At 46.5% G+C, this 22,988-nt stretch overlaps 6 non-coding genes across 6 annotated transcripts; all 6 read right to left on the reverse strand.

Annotated features, from left to right (window-relative positions):
* Positions 1 to 3,136: 3,136 nt before the first annotated feature.
* Trnak-cuu (transfer RNA lysine (anticodon CUU)) lies at positions 3,137 to 3,209 on the reverse strand. Its single transcript has one exon. It is a non-coding gene; the product is annotated as a tRNA-Lys (tRNA).
* A 4,447-nt stretch (positions 3,210 to 7,656) lies between these two features.
* On the reverse strand, positions 7,657 to 7,729 carry Trnak-cuu (transfer RNA lysine (anticodon CUU)). The gene has a single exon. It is a non-coding gene; the product is annotated as a tRNA-Lys (tRNA).
* A 2,937-nt stretch (positions 7,730 to 10,666) lies between these two features.
* Positions 10,667 to 10,739, reverse strand: Trnak-cuu (transfer RNA lysine (anticodon CUU)). Its single transcript has one exon. It is a non-coding gene; the product is annotated as a tRNA-Lys (tRNA).
* Positions 10,740 to 13,676: 2,937 nt separating this feature from the next.
* Positions 13,677 to 13,749, reverse strand: Trnak-cuu (transfer RNA lysine (anticodon CUU)). The gene has a single exon. It is a non-coding gene; the product is annotated as a tRNA-Lys (tRNA).
* A 2,919-nt stretch (positions 13,750 to 16,668) lies between these two features.
* Positions 16,669 to 16,741, reverse strand: Trnak-cuu (transfer RNA lysine (anticodon CUU)). Its single transcript has one exon. It is a non-coding gene; the product is annotated as a tRNA-Lys (tRNA).
* Positions 16,742 to 20,280: 3,539 nt separating this feature from the next.
* On the reverse strand, positions 20,281 to 20,355 carry Trnak-cuu (transfer RNA lysine (anticodon CUU)). Its single transcript has one exon. It is a non-coding gene; the product is annotated as a tRNA-Lys (tRNA).
* Positions 20,356 to 22,988: the final 2,633 nt, after the last annotated feature.

The raw sequence follows: 22,988 nt of genomic DNA on the forward strand, positions 1-22,988 counted from the left end.
GAACAATTCCCTCCTTAAAAAACTGTGCTCGTTGGCACCGATTGGTAGAACCAGATGGGGCATAGACATTAATAATCCTGGTGTTATAAAGCGTGCCGGCAATGCCTCTGCCGTTAGGCAGTTTTGTTACGTCTGTAATGACGACGCCCTCTTTGAAAAGAAATGCGGTACCCAAATCACATCCAATTCCAGGATTGACTATAGCATTATACCCCTGTATGAAGTCAAGTTCGATGTTTGTTACTTCTTGTAAAAACAAAATGTCCACATCAGCTGCATACAGGAAATCTTTTAAATTTTGTAAATTAAATGGGCTACAAATTTTATTGATGTTCAGCGTAGCGATCTTATAGGCCTGCAACGGAACTACGTTAGCCAAGACGGGAGTGTAATTAGGAAAAACTCTGGCAACATATCATTTCGAAAAAACATTAAGAAATCTGACCCGAGAGACATGTGGACACAAGTCAGTAAAACCGTTCAGACTAGAAATATTCATGACTTGGGAAGGGATCAGTCGGCTTCTCCGTGTCTGGGACAGTATCCGTCGCGGCGATGACATTCAAGACGACGTCATCGCGTGGTGTGGCCATCGTGGTGACTGTAACGGTTCCTGTGGTGTCCATAATTTCGTCCTCCTTTGTAGTGTCGTCGACATCGTCTGCCCACGGATTCGACAGCCCTGTCATCGGTTCGTCATTAAGTGGTGCACTATATTCAGGTGTTTGCTGGTGATTTTTATCTTCGGTTCGGGTAATTGCTACGTCAGCGGAGGGCAAACTGGCAGAACCGGAGGTGCTATCCAAGGACACAGGGTCTTCGTTAGATGACTGCTGATTGCACTGCAAGTTCTCAGATGCAGAGTGACGTATTTTGCCCCCTATTTGCTTCGCCTGTTCACGCAGTTGTGGTGCAGTCTGCTCTGCACCTTGACGCGCGATCCTCCGTTTTTTAGATTTCTTGGGAGATGCGTCTCGTGGTGGACTTTGGACGGTACCTGAAGAAGCCTCAGGTTGCAAAGTAGCACTACTCGAAGTGACTGACGTCAGGTCTGATTTCATTGCACTTGACGGGCTGTGGTCAGTGCCTAAGGCAGCTGCAGGATTCGGAAGAGCACCACTAGAAACGGCTGGTTGCGAGTCCGTTTTCTGTGCACCTGATACGCTTTTGATACCTCCTAAAGAAGCTCCAGGATGCAGAGGAGCACTACCCGAAGCGACTGAGGTAGCGTCCGTATCCATTGCCTCATTGGGCGATTCCACGGCGACAAGGGCAGGAGCAGATATGTCTTCGCAGGAGGGTTGAGTGTCTACAGATGCTACACCTGAGTCGGTCGGTTGGTCGGTCGCTTGTGGGTCGGTATTCGTAGTAACTTCGGGGGGCGCAGTGGCACTTGCAAAACCGCGCGCTACGGCGACATATGTCACGGGCAGCGTTGACATAGCAGGGGGCCTGACGGCATCGCCGGCAGGCAGTTGCGCCACTCGCCTTTGAACACAGTCTGCACGAACGTGGCCTGGTAAATTGCAGACAGCACACGTTTTCGGTTGGTCATCATACATCACAACAGCTCTATATCCGCAGACGTTTATAAACGACGGAATGTGCTTCTGCAATTCGACTTTTAATTGGCGCACACCATTCAAAACAGGGAATTTGTGTGCAGCAGACCACCGTTCGGCAATATTACTCAAAACTTTCCCGTATGGAGCAATAACAGCATTTATCTGGTCACTTGTAATTTCAAAGGGAAGTTCAAAGACTCGCACGGTCCGAATACCTAGACCAGCATGGGCAACGGTAACCTCCCCAACATTTCCGTCAGCATGTTTAAATTTCAGAATGCCACCATAAGATGGAACTATCCTTTCACACAATTCTGGACCGGCAAGTTTCACGAAAACCACACTGTTCATAATCGAGAAATGTATGCCGATAATATCATCAAGTCCTATTTTAACATCATCCTCTAACCACTGTTCAACATCAAATGACCTCGGTCGGACAAAGTTGCGATCAAACGTGAATTTCAAAGTATCTTTTCGTTGCGGTTGCGACATCTCTTAATTCTTTTTCATGTCTACACAAATACTATAGACAGCGACGCGTTGCAGCAAGAGCAGAGACTTACCACGCGGAGCTAACGCAGCACAGCACACAGCACGGCACGTCCGACCTCCAGCGCAGCCGCTGGCTGACTATCCATTAGGCCACACAGTCACTGACGACCAAGTGCAACTTGTATAAGACTTATCTCGAAACGCTCACACCCCTGATAATTTGTGTTTTCGTTCTACACAGCCGCTGCCCTTGCTCTTTCCCACCCATTCGTTACATTCAACCTCTTACGTGACCGACCAAATATAGACTGGGAAACAAGACCACACACTTTGTGCATACGGAATCGAAGGCAGGGCGTGCCTCGCCGCATTTGCCACGATGGCCATTTGCTACTTCTGCAGAAGCGGCGGCGACGACGACGACGACGACGACGACGACGACGCGCGAGAGGCTCTGACATATGTGAGAAATACATCTATAAAATGTAATTCAGACTGCCTCATCCCACCTTATGCTGAACCGGTTTGGCAAAGGCTTTATCTGTGCCATTCGCCTTAATCACATCTGAGAGTAATTCTTAATAAAAGGAATGTCGCTAATTGTTCGTCATCACAGATACTGTTTGCTATACGGCCACGACGCGCAACTGATTTCCAAAATTCGACTTCTTCCTTTGTGGATGGAACTCACGACCCTTGTTTTACTAGTCCAGTGCTCTACCACTGAGCTAAAGGGGCGCGGCCTAGCGGTACTTTTGCGTACTTCGTCCTTACGGTCGTCTGGATCATCAGACTTCAGCTGACAACAATTCATATTACCGACTAATATATGCAGCTATGGCGACCCATTACTGCTTGGCTACACATCTGACACGTAACCGATGTCCTCTCCAAACCACAACACTTGCATTTCAGAACATGTCTTTCACACATGTCTACAAAATCACCTTCACCTTCAAATACAATTTCCTTGCGACTGACAGAGACGTAGGCAAAGTTTAAAGTTGCTATTTCCATTACATCACGTTAATCAGAAAAACGGTAATTTACATCTGCAGCGGAACAAAATTATCTTCCGCCCAGCGTGGGGCTCGAACCCACGACCCTGAGATTAAGAGTCTCATGGTCTACCGACTGAGCTAGCCGGGGTGCTTCGGTGAATACTTGCCGGGCAGCACGTCACACAGTAGTCGTTTGGGTTGGGTGGTCCCATACAGAATCTCTCCATGCTGCCTAATGTTTTCCTAACGTCACACTCGTCACGTACTTCACCTTTATTTCATAATCATTTCTGAGAGGTAAAGGAATTGCATGACAACCTGCAGAGCTAGTGGCGTCAAAATTAACACTCATACTTGATGTGACTCAAAAGGCGAACGAGTTACTTTCCGACGTTGTTTTAGATGTGCAAGTGCCAGTGGAAACTCGCGGTGACGGCACTCTGCCGACCATTTCGCTAGTTAACACCGGTCTAGTAGTGTGTGTTTCAAGCTCAAGAGCATCTCCAAGCAGAAAATGGTCAACAGCAACATTCAGACGGTTTCGTACTGCTCAAGTGCTACATTAAAACGGTATGTTTCTTTTTCAGAACTGATAAAACACGAGCGTGACAGCATTCGAACCTGTAATCTTCAGATACGAAGTCCGACGCCTTATCCATTAGGCCACACAGTCACGGAGGACCAAGTGCAACTTGTATATGACTCATCTCTAAACGCTCACACACCTGATAATTTGTGTTTTCGTTCTACACAGCCGCTGCCCTTGCTCTTTCCCACCCATTCGTTACATTCAACTTCTTACGTGACCTACCAAATATAGACTGCGAAACAAGACCACACACTTTGTGCGTACGGAATCGAAGGCAGGGCGTGCCTCGCCGCATTTGCCACGATGGCCATTTGCTACTTCTGCAGAAGCGGCGGCGGCGACGACGACGACGACGACGACAGCGAGAGGCTCTCACATATGTGAGAAATACATCTATAAAATGTAATTCAGACTGCCTCGTCCCACCTTATGCGGTACCGCTTTGGCAAAGGCTTTATCTGCGCCATTCGCCTTAATCGCATCTGAGAGTAATACTTAATAAAAGGCATGTCGCTAATTGTTCGTCATCACAGATACTGTTTGCTATACGGCAACGACGCGCAACTGATTTCCAAAATTCGACTTCTTCCTTTGAGGATGGAACTCACGACCCTTGGTTTACCAGTCCATCGCTCTACCACTGAGCTAAAGAGGCGCTGCCTGGCGGTACGTTTGCGTACTTCGTCCTTACGGTCGTCTGGATCATCAGACTTCAGCTGACAACACTTCATATTACCGACTAATATTTGCAGCTATGGCGACCCATTACTGCTTGGCTACACATCTGACACGTAACCGATGTCCTCTCCAAACCACAACACTTGCATTTCAGAACATGTCTGTCACACATGTCTACAAAATCACCTTCACCTTCAAATACAGTTTCCTTGCGACTGACAGAGACGTAGGCAAAGTGTAAAGTTGCTACTTCCATTACATCACGTTAATCAGAAAAACGGTAATTTACATATGCAGTGGAACGAAATTCCGTTCCACCCATTGTGGGGCTCGAACCAACGACACTGAGATTTAGAGTCTCATGCTCTACCGATTGAGCTAGCCGGCCTGCTTCGGTGAATACGTGCCGGGCAGCACGTCACACAGTACTCGTTTGGGTTGGGTGGTCCCATACAGAATCTCTCCATGCTGCCTAATGTTTTCCTAACGTCACACCCGTCACGTACTTCACTTTTATTTCATAATCATTTCTGAGAGGTAAAGGAATTGCATGACAACTTGCAGAGCTAGTGGCGTCAAAATTAACACTCATACTTGATGTGACTCAAAAGGCGAACGAGTTACTTTCCGACGTTGTTTTAGATGTGCAAGTGCCAGTGGAAACTCGCGGTGACGGCACTCTGCCGACCATTTCGCTAGTTAACACCGGTCTTGTAGTGTGTGTTTCAAGCTCAAGAGCATCTCCAAGCAGAAAATGGTCAACAGCAACATTCAGACGGTTTCGTACTGCTCAAGTGCTACATTAAAACGGTATGTTTCTTTTTCAGAACTGATAAAACACGAGCGTGACAGCATTCGAACCTGTAATCTTCAGATCCGAAGTCCGACGCCTTATCCATTAGGCCACACAGTCACGGAGGACCAAGTGCAGCTTGTATATGACTCATCTCGAAACGCTCACACCCCTGATAATTTGTGTTTTCGTTCTACACAGCCGCTGCCCTTGCTCTTTCCCACCCATTCGTTACATTCAACCTCTTACGTGACCGACCAAATATAGACTGCGAAACAAGACCACACACTTTGTGCGTACGGAATCGAAGGCAGGGCGTGCCTCGCCGCATTTGCCACGATGGCCATTTGCTACTTCTGCAAAAGCGGCGGCGGCGACGACGACAGCGAGAGGCTCTGACATATGTGAGAAATACATCTATAAAATGTAATTCAGACTGCCTCGTCCCACCTTATCCTGTACCGCTTTGGCAAAGGCTTTATCTGCGCCATTCGCCTTAATCACATCTGAGAGTAATTCTCAATAAAAGGCATGTTGCTAATTGTTCGTCATCACAGATACTGTTTGCTATACGGCCACGACGCGCAACTGATTTCCAAAATTCGACTTCTTCCTTTGAGGATGGAACTCACGACCCTTGGTTTACTAGACCAGTGCTCTACCACTGAGCTAAAGAGGCGCGGCCTAGAGGTACTTTTGCGTACTTCGTCCTTACGGTCGTCTGGATCATCAGACTTCAGCTGACAACACTTCATATTACCGACTAATATTTGCAGCTATGGCGACCCATTACTGCTTGGCTACACATCTGACACGTAACCGATGTCCTCTCCAAACAACAACACTTGCATTTCAGAACATGTCTTTCACACATGTCTACAAAATCACCTTTACCTTCAAATACAGTTTCCTTGCGACCGACAGAGACGTAGGCAAAGATAAAGTTGCTATTTCCATTACATCACGTTAATCAGAAAAACGGTAATTTACATCTGCAGCGGAACAAAATTCCGTTCCGCCCAGGGTGGGGCTCGAACCCACGACCCTGACATTAAGAGTCTCATGCTATACCGACTGAGCTAGCCGGGGTCCTTCGGTGAGTACTTGCCGGGCAGCACGTCACACAGTACTCGTTTGGGTTGGGTGGTCCCATACAGAATCTCTCCATGCTGCCTAATGTTTTCCTAACGTCACACTCGTCACGTACTTCACTTTTATTTCATAATCGTTTCTGAGAGGTAAAGGAATTGCATGACAACCTGCAGAGCTAGTGGCGTCAAAATTAACACTCAGACTTGATGTGACTCAAAAGGCGAACGAGTTACTTTCCGACGTTGTTTTAGATGTGCAAGTGCCAGTGGAAACTCACCGTGACGGCACTCTGCCGACCATTTCGCTAGTTAACACCGGTCTTGTAGTGTGTGTTTCAAGCTCAAGAGCATCTCCAAGCAGAAAATTGTCAACAGCAACATTCAGACGGTTTCGTACTGCTCAAATGCTACATTAAAACGGTATGTTTCTTTTTCAGAACAGATAAAACACGAGCGTGACAGCATTCGAACCTGTAATCTTCAGATCCGAAGTCCGACGCCTTATCCATTAGGCAACATAGTCACTGACGACCAAGTGGAACTAGTATATGACTCATCTCGAAACGCTCACACCCCTGATAATTTGTGTTTTCGTTCTACACAGCCGCTGCCCTTGCTCTTTCCCACCCATTCGTTACATTCAACCTCTTACGTGACCGACCAAATATAGACTGCGAAACAAGACCACACACTTTGTGCGTACGGAATCGAAGGCAGGGCGTGCCTCGCCGCATTTGCCACGATGGCCATTTGCTACTTCTGCAGAAGCGGCGGCGGCGACGACGACGACGACGACGACGACGACGACGACCGCGAGAGGCTCTCACATATGTGAGAAATACATCTATAAAATGTAATTCAGACTGCTTCGTCCCACCTTATGCTGTACCGCTTTGGCAAAGGCTTTATCTGCGCCATTCGCCTTAATCACATCTGAGAGTAATTCTTAATAAAAGGCATGTCGCTAATTGTTCGTCATCACAGATACTGTTTGCTATACGGCCACGACGCGCAACTGATTTCCAAAATTCGACTTCTTCCTTTAAGGATGGAACTCACGACCCATGGTTTACTAGTCCAGTGCTCTACCACAGAGCTAAAGAGGCGCGGCCTAGCGGTACTTTTGCGTACTTCGTCCTTACGGTCGTCTGGATCATCAGACTTCAGCTGAAAACACTTCATATTACCGACTAATATTTGCAGCTATGGCGACCCATTACTGCTTGGCTACACATCTGACACGTAACCGATCTCCTCTCCAAACAACAACACTTGCATTTCAGAACATGTCTTTCACACATGTCTACAAAATCACCTTCACTTTCAAATACAGTTACCTTGTGACTGACAGAGACGTAGGCAAATTTTAAAGTTGCTATTTCCATTACATCACGTTAATCAGAGAAACGGTAATTTACATCTACAGCGGAACAAAATTAATTTCCGCCCAGCGTGGGGCTCGAACCCACGACCCTGAGATTAAGAGTCTCATGGTCTACCGACTGAGCTAGCTGGGGTGCTTCGGTGAACACTTGCCGGGCAGCACGTCACACAGTACTCGTTTGGGTTGGGTGGTCCCATACAGAATCTCTCCATGCTGCCTAATGTTTTCCTAACGTCACACTCGTCACGTACTTCACTTTTATTTCATAATCATTTCTGAGAGGTAAAGGATTTGCACGACAACCTGCAGAGCTAGTGGCGTCAAAATTAACACTCATACTTGATGTGACTCAAAAGGCGAACGAGTTACTTTCCGACGTTGTTTTAGATGTGCAAGTGCCAGTGGAAACTCGCGGTGACGGCACTCTGCCGACCATTTCGCTAGTTATCACCGGTCTTGTAGTGTGTGTTTCAAGCTCAAGAGCATCTCCAAGCAGAAAATGGTCAACAGCAACATTCAGACGGTTTCGTACTGCTCAAATGCTACATTAAAACGGTATGTTTCTTTTTCAGAACTGATAAAACACGAGCGTGACAGCATTCGAACCTGTAAACTTCAGATCCGAAGTCCGACGCCTTATCCATTAGGCCACACAGTCACTGACGACCAAGTGCAACTTGTATATGACTCATCTCGAAACCCTCACACCCCTGATAATTTGTGTTTTCGTTCTACACAGCCGCTGCCCTTGCTCTTTCCCACCCATTCGTTACATTCAACTTCTTACGTGACCTACCAAATATAGACTGGGAAACAAGACCACACACTTTGTGCGTACGGAATCGAAGGCAGGGTGTGCCTCGCCACATTTGCCACGATGGCCATTCGCTACTTCTGCAAAAGCGGCGGCGGCGACGACGACAGCGAGAGGCTCTGACATATGTGAGAAATACATCTATAAAATGTAATTCAGACTGCCTCGTCCCACCTTATCCTGTACCGCTTTGGCAAAGGCTTTATCTGCGCCATTCGCCTTAATCACATCTGAGAGTAATTCTCAATAAAAGGCATGTTGCTAATTGTTCGTCATCACAGATACTGTTTGCTATACGGCCACGACGCGCAACTGATTTCCAAAATTCGACTTCTTCCTTTGAGGATGGAACTCACGACCCTTGGTTTACTAGACCAGTGCTCTACCACTGAGCTAAAGAGGCGCGGCCTAGAGGTACTTTTGCGTACTTCGTCCTTACGGTCGTCTGGATCATCAGACTTCAGCTGACAACACTTCATATTACCGACTAATATTTGCAGCTATGGCGACCCATTACTGCTTGGCTACACATCTGACACGTAACCGATGTCCTCTCCAAACAACAACACTTGCATTTCAGAACATGTCTTTCACACATGTCTACAAAATCACCTTTACCTTCAAATACAGTTTCCTTGCGACCGACAGAGACGTAGGCAAAGATAAAGTTGCTATTTCCATTACATCACGTTAATCAGAAAAACGGTAATTTACATCTGCAGCGGAACAAAATTCCGTTCCGCCCAGGGTGGGGCTCGAACCCACGACCCTGACATTAAGAGTCTCATGCTATACCGACTGAGCTAGCCGGGGTCCTTCGGTGAGTACTTGCCGGGCAGCACGTCACACAGTACTCGTTTGGGTTGGGTGGTCCCATACAGAATCTCTCCATGCTGCCTAATGTTTTCCTAACGTCACACTCGTCACGTACTTCACTTTTATTTCATAATCGTTTCTGAGAGGTAAAGGAATTGCATGACAACCTGCAGAGCTAGTGGCGTCAAAATTAACACTCAGACTTGATGTGACTCAAAAGGCGAACGAGTTACTTTCCGACGTTGTTTTAGATGTGCAAGTGCCAGTGGAAACTCACCGTGACGGCACTCTGCCGACCATTTCGCTAGTTAACACCGGTCTTGTAGTGTGTGTTTCAAGCTCAAGAGCATCTCCAAGCAGAAAATGGTCAACAGCAACATTCAGACGGTTTCGTACTGCTCAAATGCTACATTAAAACGGTATGTTTCTTTTTCAGAACAGATAAAACACGAGCGTGACAGCATTCGAACCTGTAATCTTCAGATCCGAAGTCCGACGCCTTATCCATTAGGCAACATAGTCACTGACGACCAAGTGGAACTAGTATATGACTCATCTCGAAACGCTCACACCCCTGATAATTTGTGTTTTCGTTCTACACAGCCGCTGCCCTTGCTCTTTCCCACCCATTCGTTACATTCAACCTCTTACGTGACCGACCAAATATAGACTGCGAAACAAGACCACACACTTTGTGCGTACGGAATCGAAGGCAGGGCGTGCCTCGCCGCATTTGCCACGATGGCCATTTGCTACTTCTGCAGAAGCGGCGGCGGCGACGACGACGACGACGACGACGACGACGACCGCGAGAGGCTCTCACATATGTGAGAAATACATCTATAAAATGTAATTCAGACTGCTTCGTCCCAGCTTATGCTGTACCGCTTTGGCAAAGGCTTTATCTGCGCCATTCGCCTTAATCACATCTGAGAGTAATTCTTAATAAAAGGCATGTCGCTAATTGTTCGTCATCACAGATACTGTTTGCTATACGGCCACGACGCGCAACTGATTTCCAAAATTCGACTTCTTCCTTTAAGGATGGAACTCACGACCCGTGGTTTACTAGTCCAGTGCTCTACCACAGAGCTAAAGAGGCGCGGCCTAGCGGTACTTTTGCGTACTTCGTCCTTACGGTCGTCTGGATCATCAGACTTCAGCTGAAAACACTTCATATTACCGACTAATATTTGCAGCTATGGCGACCCATTACTGCTTGGCTACACATCTGACACGTAACCGATCTCCTCTCCAAACAACAACACTTGCATTTCAGAACATGTCTTTCACACATGTCTACAAAATCACCTTCACCTTCAAATACAGTTACCTTGTGACTGACAGAGACGTAGGCAAATTTTAAAGTTGCTATTTCCATTACATCACGTTAATCAGAGAAACGGTAATTTACATCTACAGCGGAACAAAATTAATTTCCGCCCAGCGTGGGGCTCGAACCCACGACCCTGAGATTAAGAGTCTCATGGTCTACCGACTGAGCTAGCCGGGGTGCTTCGGTGAACACTTGCCGGGCAGCACGTCACACAGTACTCGTTTGGGTTGGGTGGTCCCATACAGAATCTCTCCATGCTGCCTAATGTTTTCCTAACGTCACACTCGTCACGTACTTCACTTTTATTTCATAATCATTTCTGAGAGGTAAAGGATTTGCACGACAACCTGCAGAGCTAGTGGCGTCAAAATTAACACTCATACTTGATGTGACTCAAAAGGCGAACGAGTTACTTTCCGACGTTGTTTTAGATGTGCAAGTGCCAGTGGAAACTCGCGGTGACGGCACTCTGCCGACCATTTCGCTAGTTATCACCGGTCTTGTAGTGTATGTTTCAAGCTCAAGAGCATCTCCAAGCAGAAAATGGTCAACAGCAACATTCAGACGGTTTCGTACTGCTCAAATGCTACATTAAAACGGTATGTTTCTTTTTCAGAACTGATAAAACACGAGCGTGACAGCATTCGAACCTGTAAACTTCAGATCCGAAGTCCGACGCCTTATCCATTAGGCCACACAGTCACTGACGACCAAGTGCAACTTGTATATGACTCATCTCGAAACCCTCACACCCCTGATAATTTGTGTTTTCGTTCTACACAGCCGCTGCCCTTGCTCTTTCCCACCCATTCGTTACATTCAACTTCTTACGTGACCTACCAAATATAGACTGGGAAACAAGACCACACACTTTGTGCGTACGGAATCGAAGGCAGGGTGTGCCTCGCCACATTTGCCACGATGGCCATTCGCTACTTCTGCAAAAGCGGCGGCGGCGACGACGACAGCGAGAGGCTCTGACATATGTGAGAAATACATCTATAAAATGTAATTCAGACTGCCTCGTCCCACCTTATCCTGTACCGCTTTGGCAAAGGCTTTATCTGCGCCATTCGCCTTAATCACATCTGAGAGTAATTCTCAATAAAAGGCATGTTGCTAATTGTTCGTCATCACAGATACTGTTTGCTATACGGCCACGACGCGCAACTGATTTCCAAAATTCGACTTCTTCCTTTGAGGATGGAACTCACGACCCTTGGTTTACTAGACCAGTGCTCTACCACTGAGCTAAAGAGGCGCGGCCTAGAGGTACTTTTGCGTACTTCGTCCTTACGGTCGTCTGGATCATCAGACTTCAGCTGACAACACTTCATATTACCGACTAATATTTGCAGCTATGGCGACCCATTACTGCTTGGCTACACATCTGACACGTAACCGATGTCCTCTCCAAACAACAACACTTGCATTTCAGAACATGTCTTTCACACATGTCTACAAAATCACCTTTACCTTCAAATACAGTTTCCTTGCGACCGACAGAGACGTAGGCAAAGATAAAGTTGCTATTTCCATTACATCACGTTAATCAGAAAAACGGTAATTTACATCTGCAGCGGAACAAAATTCCGTTCCGCCCAGGGTGGGGCTCGAACCCACGACCCTGACATTAAGAGTCTCATGCTATACCGACTGAGCTAGCCGGGGTCCTTCGGTGAGTACTTGCCGGGCAGCACGTCACACAGTACTCGTTTGGGTTGGGTGGTCCCATACAGAATCTCTCCATGCTGCCTAATGTTTTCCTAACGTCACACTCGTCACGTACTTCACTTTTATTTCATAATCGTTTCTGAGAGGTAAAGGAATTGCATGACAACCTGCAGAGCTAGTGGCGTCAAAATTAACACTCAGACTTGATGTGACTCAAAAGGCGAACGAGTTACTTTCCGACGTTGTTTTAGATGTGCAAGTGCCAGTGGAAACTCACCGTGACGGCACTCTGCCGACCATTTCGCTAGTTAACACCGGTCTTGTAGTGTGTGTTTCAAGCTCAAGAGCATCTCCAAGCAGAAAATGGTCAACAGCAACATTCAGACGGTTTCGTACTGCTCAAATGCTACATTAAAACGGTATGTTTCTTTTTCAGAACAGATAAAACACGAGCGTGACAGCATTCGAACCTGTAATCTTCAGATCCGAAGTCCGACGCCTTATCCATTAGGCAACATAGTCACTGACGACCAAGTGGAACTAGTATATGACTCATCTCGAAACGCTCACACCCCTGATAATTTGTGTTTTCGTTCTACACAGCCGCTGCCCTTGCTCTTTCCCACCCATTCGTTACATTCAACCTCTTACGTGACCGACCAAATATAGACTGCGAAACAAGACCACACACTTTGTGCGTACGGAATCGAAGGCAGGGCGTGCCTCGCCGCATTTGCCACGATGGCCATTTGCTACTTCTGCAGAAGCGGCGGCGGCGACGACGACGACGACGACGACGACGACGACCGCGAGAGGCTCTCACATATGTGAGAAATACATCTATAAAATGTAATTCAGACTGCTTCGTCCCAGCTTATGCTGTACCGCTTTGGCAAAGGCTTTATCTGCGCCATTCGCCTTAATCACATCTGAGAGTAATTCTTAATAAAAGGCATGTCGCTAATTGTTCGTCATCACAGATACTGTTTGCTATACGGCCACGACGCGCAACTGATTTCCAAAATTCGACTTCTTCCTTTAAGGATGGAACTCACGACCCGTGGTTTACTAGTCCAGTGCTCTACCACAGAGCTAAAGAGGCGCGGCCTAGCGGTACTTTTGCGTACTTCGTCCTTACGGTCGTCTGGATCATCAGACTTCAGCTGAAAACACTTCATATTACCGACTAATATTTGCAGCTATGGCGACCCATTACTGCTTGGCTACACATCTGACACGTAACCGATCTCCTCTCCAAACAACAACACTTGCATTTCAGAACATGTCTTTCACACATGTCTACAAAATCACCTTCACCTTCAAATACAGTTACCTTGTGACTGACAGAGACGTAGGCAAATTTTAAAGTTGCTATTTCCATTACATCACGTTAATCAGAGAAACGGTAATTTACATCTACAGCGGAACAAAATTAATTTCCGCCCAGCGTGGGGCTCGAACCCACGACCCTGAGATTAAGAGTCTCATGGTCTACCGACTGAGCTAGCCGGGGTGCTTCGGTGAACACTTGCCGGGCAGCACGTCACACAGTACTCGTTTGGGTTGGGTGGTCCCATACAGAATCTCTCCATGCTGCCTAATGTTTTCCTAACGTCACACTCGTCACGTACTTCACTTTTATTTCATAATCATTTCTGAGAGGTAAAGGATTTGCACGACAACCTGCAGAGCTAGTGGCGTCAAAATTAACACTCATACTTGATGTGACTCAAAAGGCGAACGAGTTACTTTCCGACGTTGTTTTAGATGTGCAAGTGCCAGTGGAAACTCGCGGTGACGGCACTCTGCCGACCATTTCGCTAGTTATCACCGGTCTTGTAGTGTATGTTTCAAGCTCAAGAGCATCTCCAAGCAGAAAATGGTCAACAGCAACATTCAGACGGTTTCGTACTGCTCAAATGCTACATTAAAACGGTATGTTTCTTTTTCAGAACTGATAAAACACGAGCGTGACAGCATTCGAACCTGTAAACTTCAGATCCGAAGTCCGACGCCTTATCCATTAGGCCACACAGTCACTGACGACCAAGTGCAACTTGTATATGACTCATCTCGAAACCCTCACACCCCTGATAATTTGTGTTTTCGTTCTACACAGCCGCTGCCCTTGCTCTTTCCCACCCATTCGTTACATTCAACTTCTTACGTGACCTACCAAATATAGACTGGGAAACAAGACCACACACTTTGTGCGTACGGAATCGAAGGCAGGGTGTGCCTCGCCACATTTGCCACGATGGCCATTCGCTACTTCTGCAAAAGCGGCGGCGGCGACGACGACAGCGAGAGGCTCTGACATATGTGAGAAATACATCTATAAAATGTAATTCAGACTGCCTCGTCCCACCTTATCCTGTACCGCTTTGGCAAAGGCTTTATCTGCGCCATTCGCCTTAATCACATCTGAGAGTAATTCTCAATAAAAGGCATGTTGCTAATTGTTCGTCATCACAGATACTGTTTGCTATACGGCCACGACGCGCAACTGATTTCCAAAATTCGACTTCTTCCTTTGAGGATGGAACTCACGACCCTTGGTTTACTAGACCAGTGCTCTACCACTGAGCTAAAGAGGCGCGGCCTAGAGGTACTTTTGCGTACTTCGTCCTTACGGTCGTCTGGATCATCAGACTTCAGCTGACAACACTTCATATTACCGACTAATATTTGCAGCTATGGCGACCCATTACTGCTTGGCTACACATCTGACACGTAACCGATGTCCTCTCCAAACAACAACACTTGCATTTCAGAACATGTCTTTCACACATGTCTACAAAATCACCTTTACCTTCAAATACAGTTTCCTTGCGACCGACAGAGACGTAGGCAAAGATAAAGTTGCTATTTCCATTACATCACGTTAATCAGAAAAACGGTAATTTACATCTGCAGCGGAACAAAATTCCGTTCCGCCCAGGGTGGGGCTCGAACCCACGACCCTGACATTAAGAGTCTCATGCTATACCGACTGAGCTAGCCGGGGTCCTTCGGTGAATACTTGCCGGGCAGCACGTCACACAGTACTCGTTTGGGTTGGGTGGTCCCATACAGAATCTCTCCATGCTGCCTAATGTTTTCCTAACGTCACACTCGTCACGTACTTCACTTTTATTTCATAATCGTTTCTGAGAGGTAAAGGAATTGCATGACAACCTGCAGAGCTAGTGGCGTCAAAATTAACACTCAGACTTGATGTGACTCAAAAGGCGAACGAGTTACTTTCCGACGTTGTTTTAGATGTGCAAGTGCCAGTGGAAACTCACCGTGACGGCACTCTGCCGACCATTTCGCTAGTTAACACCGGTCTTGTAGTGTGTGTTTCAAGCTCAAGAGCATCTCCAAGCAGAAAATGGTCAACAGCAACATTCAGACGGTTTCGTACTGCTCAAATGCTACATTAAAACGGTATGTTTCTTTTTCAGAACAGATAAAACACGAGCGTGACAGCATTCGAACCTGTAATCTTCAGATCCGAAGTCCGACGCCTTATCCATTAGGCAACATAGTCACTGACGACCAAGTGGAACTAGTATATGACTCATCTCGAAACGCTCACACCCCTGATAATTTGTGTTTTCGTTCTACACAGCCGCTGCCCTTGCTCTTTCCCACCCATTCGTTACATTCAACCTCTTACGTGACCGACCAAATATAGACTGCGAAACAAGACCACACACTTTGTGCGTACGGAATCGAAGGCAGGGCGTGCCTCGCCGCATTTGCCACGATGGCCACTTGCTACTTCTGCAGAAGCGGCGGCGGGGACGACGACGACCGCGAGAGGCTCTGACATATGTGAGAATTACATCTATAAAATGTAATTCAGGCTGCTTCGCCCCGCCTTATGCTGTACCGCTTTGGCAAAGGCTTTATCTGCGCCATTCGCCTTAATCACATCTGAGAGTAATTCTTAATAAAAGGCATGTCGCTAATTGTTCGTCATCACAGATACTGTTAACTATACGGCCACGACGCGCATCTGATTTCCAAAATTCGACTTCTTCCTTTGACGATGGAACTCACGACCCTTGGTTTACTAGACCAGTGCTCTACCAATGAGCTAAAGAGGCGCGGCCTAGTGGTACTTTTGCGTACTTCGTCCTTACGGTCGTCTGGATCATCAGACTTCAGCTGACAACACTTCATATTACCGACTAATATTTGCAGCTATGGCGACCCATTACTGCTTGGCTACACATCTGACACGTAACCGATGTCCTCTCCAAACAACAACACTTGCATTTCAGAACATGTCTTTCACACATGTCTACAAAATCACCTTCACCTTCAAATACAGTTTCCTTGCGACTGACAGAGACGTAGGCAAAGTTTAAAGTTGCTATTTCCATTACATCACGTTAATCAGAGAAACGGTAATTTACATCTACAGCGGAACAAAATTATGTTCCGCCCAGCGTGGGGCTCGAACACACGACCCTGAGATTAAGAGTCTCATGGTCTACCGACTGAGCTAGCCGGGGTGCTTCGGTGAATACTTGCCGGGCAGCACGTCACACAGTAGTCGTTTGGGTTGGGTGGTCCCATACAGAATCTCTCCATGCTGTCTAATGTTTTCCTAACGTCACACTCGTCACGTACTTCACTTTTATTTCATAATCATTTCTGAGAGGTAAAGGAGTTGCATGACAACCTGCAGAGCTAGTGGCGTCAAAATTAACACTCATACTTGATGTGACTCAAAAGGCGAACGAGTTACTTTCCGACGTTGTTTTAGATGTGCAAGTGCCAGTGGAAACTCACCGTGACGGCACTCTGCCGACCATTTCGCTAGTTAACACCGGTCTTGTAGTGTGTGTTTCAAGCTCAAGAGCATCTCCAAGCAGAAAATGGTCAACAGCAACATTCAGACGGTTTCGTACTGCTCAAATGCTACATTAAAACGGTATGTTTCTTTTTCAGAACTGATAAAACACGAGCGTGACAGCATTCGAACCTGTAATCTTCAGATCCGAAGTCCGACGCCTTATCCATTAGGCCACACAGTCACTGACGACCAAGTGCAACTTGTATATGACTCATCTCGAAACGCTCACACCCCTGATAATTTGTGTTTTCGTTCTACACAGCCGCTGCCCTTGCTCTTTCCCACCCATTCGTTACATTCAACCTCTTACGTGACCGACCAAATATAGACTGGGAAACAAGACCACACACTTTGTGCATACGGAATCGAAGGCAGGGCGTGCCTCGCCGCATTTGCCACGATGGCCATTTGCTACTTCTGCAGAAGCGGCGGCGGGGACGACGACGACCGCGAGAGGCTCTGACATATGTGAGAAATACATCTATAAAATGTAATTCAGACTGCCTCGTCCCACCTTATGCTGTACCGCTTTGGCAAAGGCTTTTTCTGCGCCATTCGCCTTAATCACATCTGAGAGTAATTCTTAATAAAAGGCATGTCGCTAATTGTTCGTCATCACAGATACTGTTAGCTATACGGCCACGACGCGCAACTGATTTCCAAAATTCGACTTCTTCCTTTGAGGATGGAACTCACGACCCTTGCTTTACTAGTCCAGTGCTCTACTACTTTTTTTTTCTTTTTTTTGTTTTGTCTTTTTTTTTCTTTTTTTTTACCTTTTCTTTGTTTTTCTTTTTATTTTTTATTTTACTTTTGGGCCTCCCTTCTCCCCACACAGCCCATCCATTCGCTCTCCTTTCATGCCTTCTTCGGCGAGCTTCTATGCTATATCGACTGATTTTTTTTCAAATTTACTGTGACAGTTAGGGAAATGAAATGATGTTTGGCTTCTTCGCCATGTGAGGCTTCTCCTCCGTAGAACTGAAAATTGAAAAATTAAGGCTTCTTGGGAATTAATAAAATGTCACTCTTGCTTCATACTGAAAAAAATTAAACAAAAATAGAAAGATTGTAACTGAGGAACACGTGCAAGAAGCTTCCACTGCATTGTGTGCAACGAAACCACCTTCCGATATTACCGAGATCCTGGAAAATCATCATAGATGAAAGTAGTTGCTAGAGATATGGGGTTCATCCAGCAGTAAGTGTGAAGCCGCAGTGCCGTTTCGGGGTTCTGTCCGAGGCCTTCACGGCTACCGTAGCGGCCCTGGGGCACACGAAGTCCCCACCGTACTTCACCCTCAACAGCGATCCCCTACTTTGGCCTGTGACTACATTTTTCGTAGACGAGGGCTATTAAGATGTTTATCCAATCCCTTGTCTCTGAAACAGAATGTGTAACATGTTACCAAAAGTTTTTTTGTGGTCCCTGCGCGTACATATCTGATAATATTTTGCTCGTTCGTATAATTCGTATTCTAAAACACGGTCATTGCCGTGTTCAGATATAACGTAATGTACATAATTGCCAAACAACCACAACACAGCATTGGTTTTTTGGACAGGGAAGAAAACACCATCGGGGAAGAGTAATTTTTCAACATTGATCTCAGTACTAACAGTTCTGGTTATAAAGGCTACCCGCCGTTGGAGTCCCCTCCATATTTCGGCGTATCCGCCACAGAGAAAGCGGTGGATCAATGTGTCAACTGCGTCACATCGGGTGCACACAATCGTGTCACTAAGACCAATGGAGTGCAACTTTTCGTTAGTGGAAACTACGTTATTAATAACTCGGTACCAGGTTGCCTGAATGTCGGAAGACAGTTCACGATTACTAATATTTTTCCAAATTCTTTTCCAGTCTTTGTCGGGATATCTGCACTCCATTTTGTTGACATGTTCTTTCGTTGTTAAGAGTTCCATTAATTTCCTGCAATTCCTTGATTGTGGATTCGTAACAATACTGTCCATGTAGCTAATCTCTAAAAAGAACTGGCGAATATATTTCAATTTATAATTAATTCCGCCTATATTTATGGGTGGACGTAAATTTTCTGGCTGTAGGAGTCGATACAGCCTGGCTGTAATACTATGTGGATGTTTTTCTATAATTTGTAGGGTCCTCATTATATATAACGCCGTAGTCTTCCGCCATATATCTGTTAAACCTAGGCCCCCTTCAGCGGAAGGTAACGTAACTGTACCGACTGCTACTCTAAAAATATTTCCTGTCCATATAAATCGGCAAATGATACTCATTATACGTTTGGCAATGGGTTTCGAAACTGGCAATATTTGACCTATATATATAGCTTTTGATAAAATGGACCAATTAATTATTCTGATTCGTTGTTTAATGTTCAGATGTCTGGTCTGATTGAGTATTGTGGCTCCTCTGATTGTATCCAGTACTTTCTTCCAATTGTAGGTCATGGTCTGAAGCGGACATCGGTAAAAGGTGACACCCAGAGCAGTGTGACGATCGACGGAGCGTGCCCATTCCAAACGGACATCTTGAAGACCTTTAAGATTTAAAAACGAACTCTTCACCTCGTTAACCCTAGCGCCTGTAGCTTCACAAAAGATCTGAATATTCGTAGTTAATTTCTCTAAATCTTCGTTACTACGAATAACCACTCCAACGTCATCAGCATATGCATTGGTGACGTTGTTAACGCCAGATATCGTGATGCCCTCAAGATCGACATCGAGTCTCCTTAGTAAAGGCTCCAGTGCAACAACATACAGGAGCATTGACAAAGGACTTCCCTGCGGGACGCCGTTGCGAATTTCAATGGGTGGAGTGAAATGCCCATTTACAGACACTTGTGTTTGGAGTCACTGAGCTAAAGAGGCGCGGCCTAGCGGTACTTTTGCGTACTTCGTCCTTACGGTCGTCTGGATCATCAGACTTCAGCTGAAAACACTTCATATTACCGACTAATATTTGCAGCTATGGCGACCCATTACTGCTTGGCTACACATCTGACACGTAACCGATGTCCTCTCCAAACAACAACACTTGCATTTCAGAACATGTCTTTCACACATGTCTACAAAATCACCTTCGCCTTCAAATACAGTTTCCTTGCGACTGACAGAGACGTAGGCAAAGTTTAAAGTTGCTATTTCCATTACATCACGTTAATCAGAAAAACGGTAATTTACATCTGCAGCGGAACATAATTCCGTTCCGCCCAGCGTGAGGCTCGAACCCACGACCCTGAGATTAAGAGTCTCATGCTCTACCGACTGAGCTAGAAGGGGTTGCTTCGGTGTATACATGCCGGGCAGCACGTCACACAGTACTCGTTTGGGTTGGGTGGTCCCATAGAGAATCTCTCCATGCTGTCTAATGTTTTCCTAACGTCACACTCGTCACGTACTTCACTTTAATTTCATAATCGTTTCTGAGAGGTAAAGGAGTTGCATGACAACCTGCAGAGCTAGTGGCGTCAAAATTAACACTCATACTTGATGTGACTCAAAAGGCGAAAGAGTTACTTTCCGACGTTGTTTTAGATGTGCAAGTGCCAGTGGAAACTCGCGGTGACGGCACTCTGCCGACTATTTCGCTAGTTAACACCGGTCTTGTAGTGTGTGTTTCAAGCTCAAGAGCATCTCCAAGCAGAAAATGGTCAACAGCAACATTCAGACGGTTTCGTACTGCTCAAATGCTACATTAAAACGGTATGTTTCTTTTTCAGAACTGATAAAACACGAGCGTGACAGCATTCGAACCTGTAATCTTCAGATCCGAAGTCCGACGCCTTATCCATTTTTTTTTTGGACGCTTCCCCTTTTTTTTATGAACTAATTTATTTATTTTACATATATTTGTTCATATCACATAGGACGCCCTCCAGGCGAAAAAAAAAATTATGTGGAATTACCATCAGTAACATATAAAATAGAAAGGGAATTATAGGAATTAAAGAAAACGCCCTCCTGGCAGAACAGACAAGCAGCATCCGCGTCCCGCGAACTTGTGGGTAGACGCACACCGAATCCCACGGCAGTCAGGCATGTTCCAGGCACGTCTTCACGAAGAATATTGCATTTTCCGGTACATGGGACTGAGTCCTGGTATTACACACTCTCATTGAAGTCATCTTCTCATACCTGGGACACCCCAGCTGCAGGGGGGATCGAAGAAGGCACTACCCAAAAAGTTGGCATAGTACTGACGGTATCGCGGATGGTGCATGAGAAAAGTAAAGCGATCTTGCAGGAATGTCCAAAAATCAAGAACACTCTTATCACCTTCATGGAACAAATAAGAGATCGAGAGACCTTTTATCCAGATCACAGCGTTGGTCTTCGTACTTGGGAAGTATGTCTCATCTGGGAACAGAAGAGATTTCGGTGTAATGGCATGGGGAGCCGTACGTAGAAGAAAGGCAAGCATCTTCTGAATCAGCTGCCACACCTCTGCAGAAGATCCAAACATCAGTCGATGTTCGTCCGTATCAAGCGTTTGACAGCGAGGACACAGCGGCGAATCTGTCATTTTTATGGCATGTAGACGAAGTTGTGTCATGTATTTTCCATTAACGACCAAATACCAGGTCGCACGTGCGCTCGTGTCTAGGTATATATGGTGTACAGAACGCCATACCACGGGCCATGCGATCGTAGGATATCGCCTTTCCACAACATTCCGAGTGTGATTTCTCATCATGATTCAGTAAACATCACGTGCCATAGGGGGTCTGGTACTAGGCAAGTCGGCATGGACATAACTGTATTCGATGAAAAAGGTCCGGATATGTGAGAGAGGGGAAGAAATATGGGCTACTGCGACGGGTGCCACTCGAGAGGGAGGGGCCACTTCATCGATCAGGCTTCCCGATAATCCGTTTCGGCGGCGGATCCACGATTTAACCATCGTACTTACATAAAGGGCAGCTGCTCTCGCTCGGACGTTGACAAGGCCGAGGCCGCCATCTCGAGGAGGAAGTGTCAGCGTGTCGTAGCGGACTTTGAAGATAAGACCCGCGCTAACAAAGTAGCCGAACGCCGCCTGAAGTCTGTGTGCCATTGCCTTTGGCATCGGTAAAATCTGTGCTAAATGGGGTAGTCGCGAGACTAGATGAGTGTTAACAAAATCCACCCTTTGTAACATGTCCAATGCTCTCAGGAGGTTGCCACGAACGTTCGTGCGGATAGCTTGAAGCAGGCGTTTGTAGTTAAATGAGATCGTGCGCTGTATATCACGCGTGAAGGTGATCCCCAAACATTTGAGCTTGTCCACTAATGGCAATGGTGCCACACTCTCAGCTGGAAGGCCTCTACCGACGGGCATAGCACTAGATTTCGTCAAGTTCACACGGCTGCCCGCAGCAGCCCCGTACTGGTTGATCCACGCCAGTGCCTCTCGCACTTCATCCTCCGATAGAACCAAGAACACCAAGTCATCTGTATAGGCGCGGCAGATGAAAGAAGTCCCCCTCATTGTTATGCCTGTCAACCGGCTCCTCAAACCGTGTAATAGTGGCTCAAGGGCAATGGCGAAAAGCAGCATCGACAGCGGACATCCTTGACGGACCGACCGCATGACGTTAATAGGGCCCGCCACACGGCCATTGACCAGCACCCGCGACGTGGCACCTCGGAGAAGCTGCAAGACGAGGTGTATAAACCTGTGGGGAAAGGCCATCCGTCGGAGTACGTTTTCGAGAAAGTCATGACTCACTCTATCAAAGGCGTGGTCGAAGTCCACTGTCACTAAGGCACCACGACTGCGACAGGTCATGGTCAGGGCTATAACGTCACAGTAATCGCTGAGTGCCGTCTGAATTTTACTATCACCTCCAAAGCACGTTTGATCCAGAGAGATAACTTGAGGGACGACGCGCCTAATGCGAGCGCCAAGAATCCGGGTAAAAATCTTGAAGTCA

This window comes from Schistocerca gregaria, unplaced genomic scaffold (assembly GCF_023897955.1).
Source record: "Schistocerca gregaria isolate iqSchGreg1 unplaced genomic scaffold, iqSchGreg1.2 ptg000066l, whole genome shotgun sequence".
Lineage (NCBI taxonomy): Eukaryota > Metazoa > Arthropoda > Insecta > Orthoptera > Acrididae > Schistocerca > Schistocerca gregaria.